We start from the raw sequence: 10,159 nt of genomic DNA on the forward strand, positions 1-10,159 counted from the left end.
TGGCTGTTTTATAAAATGAATGTCTAGTATTTTAGTTATACTTTATGTTTATTTGTTTTTTTTTTCTTTAAATGCTGAATGAAATATTTACTGTAGTCAATAATCTAAGTATAGTTCTATTGATATTAATGTCCTAATTACATAGACTTCCAGGGCCGGTTTTCTAGGGAGGGGGGCAGTTGGTGAAATGGACACAGGCTTCACAATTTAGGGGCCCCCAAACGCTAATGAACTTCTTATTAAAACTTTTTTTTTATAATTAATTTTGCAACTATTCAAAATGACTAAAAGTACACATAAAGTTATTGTAATTATTAAAAATTTGGTTTCATCTTAATTTTCGATAGTTTTTCTGTTTTTTATCTTTGAAACCTTTTTTTTCAACCAACTTCAAAAATTTAAGAAGAATGTTAGTATAAAATTATATTTATATCTGTGGGCCCCTAAAATTATTATTGCACGCGGGCACCAGAAATAGAAAACCGGGCTTTTAGACCACTAAAAAATAAGCTATTTAACATATCAAAATGGCTTAAAAGTGTGATTATTAAATCCAATTTACCGAAGTAAAAATAACTTTAAAAAAAGTAAATCTTATTGTTTTGTGTTAATAACATTGCAATAAAAAAATGCCAGGATGACTCTTTTTGACTTTAAAAAAAAAAACACCCAGTAGGCAGTGGCCTACTGATGTAGGAAATTCACACAAACAAAAATTTTTAATTCTATGCAACTTAAAGGAACTTTATGCTGCGTCCAAATTAAAATACCCAGAAATAAGGGTTGGTTTCTTCACATTTGCCAGTTTAAGGCCTAAATGGTGTGTTTTGGCAGGGTCTTCTGGTACACATAGTGTTTGCGTATGTCAGCATCATGAAAACCTAAAACTCAAACTTTGTGCTCTTGATAGTACCTTAGAGCTAACAACCATGATGGCTGGCTAAACAAGTATGCAGTGTAAATTCAGAAGAATGCATGCTCCACAAATGTGAGAACTGTGGCAGAGTTAACACTGTAAAGATGGAACTGGAAAGATATACTACTTACACTTTCAAACAATAGGTTAATGTTGACCGCAGTGAATTAACAACAATCGCATAAGATGTACATGTGTTTATTGAAAATTTAAATCTCTATATTTGGAAACTATCCATTCATGAATTTGTCAAGCATAGAGAAGCTGCATACCTTAGAAATCTGAAGGATTTACTTCCGCAAAATGAAATTCTGATAGTTAGTGACTTTGCCAAAAATTATACATGTATTGTTCAAAATTCCATACAAGCAGCATACTTCTCAGACACTCAAGTGACATTACATCCATTTGCTGCCTACTACAACACAACCAATTGCTTAACATCAAAATGTTACTGCATACTGTCAAACTTCATGGATCATAACCATGTTGCTGTTCACTCATTCCTTAAAGAACTTTTACAAAAAGTCAAATCACTGGTTTCAGAATTGAAACACATTCATTATTTCAGTGATGGATCAGCTGCACTACAAAAATTGGTGAATAATCTATACCTATAATAATAGGCTTATTAACAACCTTAGTAAAGTTGTACAGCATACACTTCTACGATTTTAGATACATCTTGTGAATCTTGCAAACCACAAACACGATTTTGGTGTAGAAGCCTCCTGGAATTTTTTTGCCACAATCCATGGCAAAAATGTATGCGATGGTATTGGAAGTACTGTAAAACGAGTGTTGTCTAAGTTATCACTCCAGGGACACCTTCTTAATAATGCTGAAAGAATTATGAATTGTTGTATTGATAAGATTAAAGGAATAGAATAAGCACTTTACACTCACTAACTTTATTTTATTTTGAATCAATAACATTGTTACAGTTCAATTTCAAACATATCATAAATATTTGCAAAAATAAAATGATAATAAAATTTTGCAAAAATAAAATAATAGTAAAATTGAAATAAAAAAATAAATGATAAAAAATAAATGATTAAAAAATAGTAATGAATGAAAAAGTATGAAAAATAATTAGTAAAAATGATATAGTAATGAATAAATATGATTTTTAATTTTAGATTCATCTAAGTTAGTTGTTTCTCAATGCCAATCATATCTACAGACTCAATACCAAAAGATGACTGATCCAATAAGGGGAGCCCAATCTTTCCATGTCTTTTGAATAACAGATAATGGTCTTGCTGCTTATACTCTCAGTGAGCATATCAATTGAACGCTTGTTATTCCAGTTAAAGCAAGCTTATTTAATTAAAAAAAAAAAAAAAAAGCAAATATACTTTTAATTACAAGAAATAATAGCAATAACAATAAACAGGTAGCATACATTTTTGTAAATTCTTTTTTGAAATTTCAGAAAAATCAAAGTATGTGAAAATAGGTGAGGTAACATATATCCCGATAAAATATGAGAAATAAATTATTAGTAAACTATTTACAATTGTCAATAATCATCATGACTTTGATTAGTTTAGTTGATGATCATGTTTTTAACAAAACATTAAGTACAATGTATTAAATTATGAATTTAATCAGGTATTCAGTATTATCTTAACATGTACATTCTATTTTTATTTAATAGTCTAAGACATATAATTTTATATTGAAGAAGATTAGTTTACTGTCTAATCTTTATTTTCATATATAAATTTACTTTTCAGCATGATTCCTGTTATGGGAACCTGTGATATCAGTTCAAGAAATTCTGGGGAAGCCGAAATTGCACCTAAAAGCAAAAACAATAGACAATTTTATTTTTTGTATTGAAATAATGTATACATTAAGCATCTGCGTCTTGAATCAAAAAGTATTGTTATGATAATTTTTAGCAAGACTTAGCAAGACTTTTCAAGACTTAACAAGACAAGACCATAATGGTCTTGTCTTGTTAAGTCTTGAATCAATCAAGACTAACTTTTTAAAAAAATTACTTTATCAAGAAATAACAAGACTTTAAAAAAAAATAAATTTTAACAAGACTTTTCTTGTTTATAATTTTTAACAAGACTTTTCTTGTTAATGATTTTTAACAAGATTTTCATGGTGAATTCTTTTTTACCTATATAAGCAATTTTAGCCACCTTGCAAAGTTTGTGTTAATGAAACTATTAGATGGTATAGATGAGTGCAAAATTTTAAACTTGTACGATAATATGTCAATAAGGCTTCAGGCCTATTTCCGGTGAACTGTAAATAAACGGTGAAAAACCTTTGTTTGGATCATCTTTAGTTTTTTTCATCTTTAGATGGAGCTGCTACTGCAAAGTGCAAGAAGTGTTTCAAAACTTTTGCAATCAAAAATTCCAATACATCCGGTTTGCTGAAGTACTTAAAAAATATCCATCCCCAAATTTTCAAAGAAGTACAAAAGTCCAAAGACCAACAGAAAAGGCCTGCTGAAGAAATGGATGAGGAGGAGGAGGAGGAGCCAACACAGAATGTAACAAAAGTTCAAGGACACAAAAAACAGTGCCTTGACAAACCAAGCACTTTCAACAACCGAGAAGGTCAACAAACAGTTAGGTTATATTTCTATTTTTATTTAAGTAATTTAATAACTATACTCTTAATATATCTTTGACTTTTCCCCTCAAAATATTGCATTACATTTTTCAAACAAGCTTTATTTTTTTACCAAAATTATAAAAAATTCAATGTAAACTTTGTAAGTAAAAATTTAAAAATCGACCTTTTCCAAATTTTCTTTTTTCAGTTCTTACACAAAGTATAAGACTTATGACACCAAACAACTCAGATGGGATCTGGAAATCATGAAATTCATTGCAAGGAACAATGTTCCCTTCAAAGTCAGCAACAACATTCAGCCGGTTCAAACTACCTTTGTTGTATGAAAATGTGAAGTTCGCTGTTGACAAGGTTCTCTCAGAAGAATTACCTGGCTCTGGTGGCATGGCAGTGTCAACTGATCTCTGGACTTCAAGGGCAAATGATAATTACCAGTCATTGACCATCCACTTCATCAACACATCATGGAAACTTCAAAACTTCGTTCTCAATGCATCTCAAATCAAAGGTATATATTTCCTGTATTTCTCTATGGTTTTCATTATACAAAATACAACAAAATATCTATTACAATACTGCTTTTTCCTCATCCTTCAAAGACTGATGCAGTTTAAGCCTTTGACAAATTTTTATCTCATTATATTTGAATTGGCTAGTTTATATTTTCATTCCATTTACATGGCATGCATTTTCAACTCCATTGATTCCATCATTTAAAATTCAAATTGATTTTAGTTTCAATCAGCTTTTATTTCATACATGCATTAAGACTTTTTTTTGCCCAAAATTAATGTGGTTATTGAGTCTAGCAAACTTTTAATTTTACCTGACTTAAAAGTTTTAACCAAAAAAGGTAGTCTACCTTTCATTTATTCAAATAAAATTGATAAAAATTTGTTTAGGTCGTCACACTGGAGAGGCTATATCAAAGAAAATTGAGCTGCTGATGAAGGATGTCCCATGTGCTGAAGATCTTCCCATTGTTGCAGTTCACGATTCAGCAGCCAATATGAAGAATGCCATGAAGGGAAGCCAGATCATCGACATTTCCCTCCCCTGCTCTGATCACTTGTTGCAACTAGCAATTTCTGGTGCTGTTGCAGACTGTCTTAAGATGAGTGAGGCGGTAAAGTGCTGTACTGCCTTGGCCTCCAAATCCCACAAGTCAACTCTGGCAAAGGAAAGGATTCAGTTGGAATTTGAAATTGAAAAAGATGAAATGGATGTTACTTCAGGTAAAAATAATCCTTTGAATCAAATTGCCTGCATACTTTTTGAGAATAAATAAGCCAGTAGCTTGTGAGGAAGAATCTATTGAATAGGTAATAAAAGATTGATTGTCTCCAACAATTGCAGTTTGCATTAAGTCAATTATTTAATGCATAAAAAAATGTGTAAGGTATTTATATTAATGCTTGGTAATGTTTTGTTATACCCCAAAATGAATTGTTTTTTCTTTAGAGGAGAGTGAAAACTATGCTCAAATCATATCGCCTGTTGCTACAAGGTGGAATTCGGTGACCATGATGCTCCAAAGTGTGTTGAAAATGCGCAGGGCGCTCTCAAACATTCGGGACAATCCAGGTCGTGAGGATGGAAACCTATTAGATGTTATTCCAACTGAAGAAGATTTTGATCTGTTTGAAGAGTGTTTGGATGTAATGGTTCGTGTAGCAGAAATCTCAGAAGCATTTTCTGCTGAAAATCATCCAACTATCAACCGGGTAATGTCTCTGTTGTTTGAACTTCAATCCACTATTAAGAAAAAATTGGCCCAAAATCCATCAGCGGTGGCTGAGTCCTTCTTCAGAGCCCTAAACATTGAAATTAAAAAAAAGGTTTCCAAAATGTGGTGGAATGGTGGCGGCCTATGCATTTGGCAACATGCTGAACCCTTTCTATCGTGGTGTGGGTGTGGAATGCATCAGTCAAAATTTTCCGGAAATGTATTCTTTGTTGATCACCAATCACCAAATGTGGCTGACAAAAACGAATCAAGGTAAACAGCACTTTTTAATTTACATATATTTTCATCTTGCCCTCTGCATTGTAAACATTTTTTATTTGGATTCCTTATAATTTCTTTTTTAGAGACACCTTGCAGCCATTTTAAGATATTTCAAAAGATATTACTATAAAGCAAAGTAAGATGATTGATCTTATTGTTTATTTAAAGTTAAGAAATTTTTGCTTTTAGGTCGTGTCAGTATGATTTCTGATGAAGAGGAGGAGGATCCCCTAATGGCATTGGCACTCTCACAAGACCTTTGTGAAGCTCAGCGTCAACCAGCATTGTCGAAATCTCTGATTGAGACAGAGTGGGAGGAGTATAAATCAATGCAAAGGCCAACCAAAGATGATGGAGCAGGAAACATTTTAAATTGGTGGAAAGCAAATGAGAAGAAGTTTCCACTTCTGGCAGGCCTTGCTCGACGCTGGCTTTACATTCCTGCATCATCAGCCTCATCAGAACGAGCTTTTTCTTCTTGTGGAAGCATTGTTTCTTGCAAGAGAACCAAACTTCAACCAGAAAAAGTAGATAAACTTCTTTATATTCAGAGAAATTATGACAATGTTGAAATTAGACGTTGGAAACTCGTCTCTAAAGATAAGTTTGATGAATTGCCAAGATTTGAAGATGAGGCATTTGAACTTTTGTCATTTTCTGGTCACAGCAAGGTGTAAATAATTATTTAGATTTTGGCAAACTTTTTTTTTCACTTAAACTTTTTCTATGTCTTTCCTCTTTTGAAAAATGAAATAAATATTATAAAATGAACCACTTTATACTTTGGGTCGTGGAAAGTATTATTATGAAAAACATTTTTTTTCAATTATAAGATCTATTAGAAAGGTCTTGAAAAGTCTTGTTAAGTCTTGTTAAGTCTTGTTAATCTTGAAATCATAAACCTATTACAAGACCCATTAGATAGGTCTTGAAAAGTCTTGTTAAGTCTTGTTAATCTTAAAATCATAAACTTATTTCAAGACCAATGTAAAAGAGTCTTGAAAAGTCTTGAAACATTTCAAGACAGCATAAGTCTTGTCGTAGTTTGGTATTGAAATAAATTTATTTCGAGACGCAGATGCTTAGTATACATACTTGCTTTTGTATTAATTTGTTAAATAAAAATGTTTTTTTTGTAATATCAGTTTATGTAAAAATATTTTTAAAAATTAATTATGGTTGAGATTAGCGTGCTAAATTATAAGATTATATCATAATATATAATGGCCTGTCGTTTTTATATTTTACTGAATAAATGAAAAATTTTCTTTCCTAAATAATATGCTATATATGATTATTATTTGCTGTCATTATTAGATCGTTACAAGGTATCAGAAAATTTTAATGACTATTTAAATTAAGTCCAAAATATGTCGATTTCCATCAATGGCAATTTTTAACCATCTATATATTTTTCCTGTTAAACAATAAATGAAGATTTTTTAAATTTTAACTCTACTTTTGTGGTAGAGATTATAGTTCTAAAAATATATATAGTTTATTATACATCAGAAAAAAGTTATAATGGCATAAAAGTAGCATTTTTTTTCAATTTAATGAAAATTGTTCCACTTTTGTGTGCTGATTTTTTTTTTCTGAAATCAAATAAATAAGCTGCACCTTGTTTTTTATTTAGGCTAAGTTACATTTACTTAGTAAATAAAAAAATATGCATTTATTATATCACAGAAAAAGGTTATAAACGTTATAAAATGCCAAAAATACAGTGTTTGAAAAAGTAGGCTTCCATCGCAAATCTTTAATGCCTATAATTTAGTCACGGGTAATGCAAATACATTGAAATTTTCAGATTTTTAATATTTTATTATTATTAACATAATTTCAAAGAAGAGCAAAATTTGTGACAAAGTGCCACCAACCTTTTGTTGAATTCTACTGGAATGACCCACTTGCGAAGAGTTGAAAGTTTTGCCAAATTATATAGACAAACTTTTTAAGTGTTCAATTATATTTGTTACAAATATGGGTCGTAAATGCTGTGTCATAACTTGTAACGGAAATTGGAATAAAATTTCCAAAGAAAAAGCTTTTCGTCTTCCTTGAAGACCAGTAGAATGAAAAAAAGTAACGAAAACGAAGAGCTCAAATGACTGAATCAAGAATTAATTCTTTTTTTAGAGTTCTTCCATAATATAGGTGTGCCATTGTTTGTTCTGAAAATAATATCTTTATTTTTTAAGTCAACTGTAAATTTTTCATCAAAAATCTGTTAAGTTTTTTTAAACTTAACACACAGTAGATATAAAAATTGCATTCTTCTATTAGATGGTAAGACTATGAAGTTTATATTAAGGACACATTGCAGTACCATGGAAGAGCGGTTTTCTGAAAAACACTTAATAATCCATGTGTTCTTGCTGATACTGTTTGAGTTTTATGGTAGTAAATTTGTTTGTTGGACCCAAATTTTCAAATAAAATTCTTCCTGTGCTTAAATTAGATTCAAATTTTCTTTTTAAACGAACAAGATTTATTTTGTTGTATCTATAGTTTGTGATGATTATATATATTAATCAGGCATTTTTCAAGAAATTTGAGACAGATGGCGTACATTGGCGAATAATAGATAATATCTAGCTTTTATAGGATTTCGTGTAACTTTTAAAAAATATTTGCAATAATTAGTTAAGTGAAGACTCAAAAACTTAAGTTTTTTTGTTAACAACAATTAGAAAGTTGCTAAATGGTCTCATATTGCAGTCTATTATAAATTAGAATTAAATTCAATGATAAAAATGTTTAAACTTATGGACGTTGCTATATTTCCCAAACCAATTAAAAAGCAAAAAAATTCGACTTGCCTAAAAGTATTTTGTGAAGAAAGAGTGTTCTAAAAATGTCATCCAGAATTGAAAGATGTTGACAGCATAAATTGTTTTTTTAAATGATTAAATTTTGGAAAATTGTTAATGCTTAAAGCCCCTGATACAGATATAGGTAAGTGTAATCCAAATCAAACTGCTATTTTCTCTTCTGGCAATTTTTATCTTAAAAGCTGTTAGAATTTGAAAACAGAACTAACCAAATGTGCTCTTCTTATATTTGTTTTATTGTTTCACAAAAGATATTTCTAAAAATTTTTATCATACTTGTAATGGTGCCTTTTGGAGTTGTCAAAGTTCCTCTTGTCTACAAATCATAAATATGTTTTGCTTAGAACATTTACAAACTAATCATTTTGTGAGGGTGGCGTTTTTTTAAATGAATTTATATTCAATTGTTTTAATTAATAATTGTTTACGTCGTGTTTTAAGGAAAGGATAAGGTAAGTTAAGGTTTGGGTTTAGTGTTGTTGGGTTAGGTATATGGAGGTTGGGATTGAGGTTAGTGGCCTGGGGAGCACTTGGTTAGAAAAGAGCGAGGTTTGGTTTTAGTTTGGTTAATAATAGACAAGGTTTAATCTAAAAGGGCTTAACTTATATTCGCCGTCCTCAGTATATTCTATAATATAATAAAACTCAACAAATGTTCTATTAATGTGTAATGGTTAACACTCTTATATTCATAACTTTTATATAACACAAATAATATTTGCTTACGCTTCTTGCAGTGTTCAATTTTGTTTATATCAATCATTCATCTTTCTTTTATATCTTCTTTTATTAAAAATATCTCTTCTTTGATTAAATCTTTTAGTTATTCTCCAACAATCAGTATTAAAATCTTCTTTTCTTCTTTTATTCAAGTGGTTATAAAACTGCTTGTTCATCAAAGTACTCTTCTTATCACAAAATTCTCTCTCTTTTTAAAATTCTTCTTAAAACTTCCTTAAAACTTTCTCTTTAAGATTACGTCTTCCTTCTCCTTTTAAAACTCTTCTTCTAAAGAGACGACTGTACTCATCAGTCGCTCTAATCCTCTTGTTTATTTTTTTTCGCTTTTAGCTCTATTTAACTTTTGCTACTTATCACTGAGAATCATAAATCACCTCCCTTGCACTCTCCTCTACCTTCCCTTAAACTATATAACTTCATGATCCCCCAACTCCCGACTTAAATTGTCTGGCACTGTGCTACATACTCTCAGTAGAAAGCTAAGCGTGTCACCACCAAGCACTAAAGAGTTGCTCCACAAACAGAAAGACTGTAAGTATTCAATTAACTTTGTTTCTCTGGAGAGAGAGAGTATTAGAAAATTAGTGATTGAAGAAGCTGTTAAACAAAAAGAAGAACTTAATGAACATTGTAAGGGACGCTTTGTGATTCTTAACAGAGTGAACTATTTTGCAAACAATGTTTAATTCTTTTTTGAAAAAAATGAAGCGGTTACCAAGACATTGGCAGTAAAAGACATCAAAGCTAATCATACCAGCAAATTTCTCCAGGTCTTAGTAGAAAAGATTCTTAAAGAATATGAACTTAAAAAAGAACAAGTTCTTTCTGTCCAACCGACAATATTTCAAACATGATTTTGAAAAATTCATGTTATTAGCGACTGCATAAGAGTTTATTGCATAACAAGAGTTCAGAAAAGTTGTTTGTTCAGAAATCGTTTTCTAATAAATATTGTTTAAAGCACTAAGTGGTTGGATTATTTGTATCATAGGAATGAAATAGCCTATGTTAACATTTTACTACAGTATATTTGTTGTTAAGAATTGATTACTT

The sequence above is a fragment of the Hydra viridissima genome, unplaced genomic scaffold (genome assembly GCF_058129835.1).
Source record: "Hydra viridissima isolate aposymbiotic clone 2 unplaced genomic scaffold, HvirCarnegie_v1 scaffold_9, whole genome shotgun sequence".
In the NCBI taxonomy this organism is placed as follows: Eukaryota; Metazoa; Cnidaria; class Hydrozoa; order Anthoathecata; family Hydridae; genus Hydra; species Hydra viridissima.